Source organism: Corvus brachyrhynchos, unplaced genomic scaffold (genome assembly GCF_000691975.1).
Source record: "Corvus brachyrhynchos isolate BGI_N302 unplaced genomic scaffold, ASM69197v1 scaffold309, whole genome shotgun sequence".
Taxonomy (NCBI): domain Eukaryota; kingdom Metazoa; phylum Chordata; class Aves; order Passeriformes; family Corvidae; genus Corvus; species Corvus brachyrhynchos.
The window spans coordinates 329,230-329,895 of record NW_008240227.1 but is presented as its reverse complement, the minus strand read 5'-3'; positions in this window follow the sequence as shown (position 1 = coordinate 329,895).

Below are 666 nucleotides of genomic sequence, written 5' to 3'. Positions count from 1 at the left end.
GGCAGATGGGTTGTCACCCTCGTGGTGCCAGCATGTGAGTTGATGTGAGGTCACACACGCGGTGGGCTGGGGAGAGCTGGGTCAGGGTGTGGAGCCAACCTTGGGCTTTCCCAGGGCTCTTTAATCTGGATTAATCCTGACTGTTGCACCAGCGGTGAGTGGATGGATGGGCCATCCCTTCCCACAGCGGCTCGCAGGGAGGTTTAATTGCCTGCAAAAAGAAGGAGGGAGATTCCCCAGCCTTCCATGGCAGCTCATTTGTTTCAGTGCTTTAACAATTGCTCATTTAATGCTTTATCCATTGGGGAAACCACTCGGTCATCCCACACTCACCAGTGGGAAGGGGGAAGATCCTGCAGCTAGCTGAGGAATGGGCTGGTGCAGGAGGGCAGGAGTTTTGTCAATAAAATTTATGTTATTTGATCAATAAAATTTTATTTTATTTTATTTTATCGACAAAATTCCCTGCTGCCCAGCACCTTCCAGCAGCCAGCGAGGGCTTCCTTGGACAAACCTGTCCCAATCCTGGCCCCATAGGTGAGGAAATTATTTAGGGCCTGTAAAAGAGAAAAAAACCCACCTTTTCTGCTTTAATCCACACTTATTCTTTGCTTTTTTAGTCTGCGTGTTGATGCCCGGAGCAGCCGTATGGCGTGGAGGCAGCGC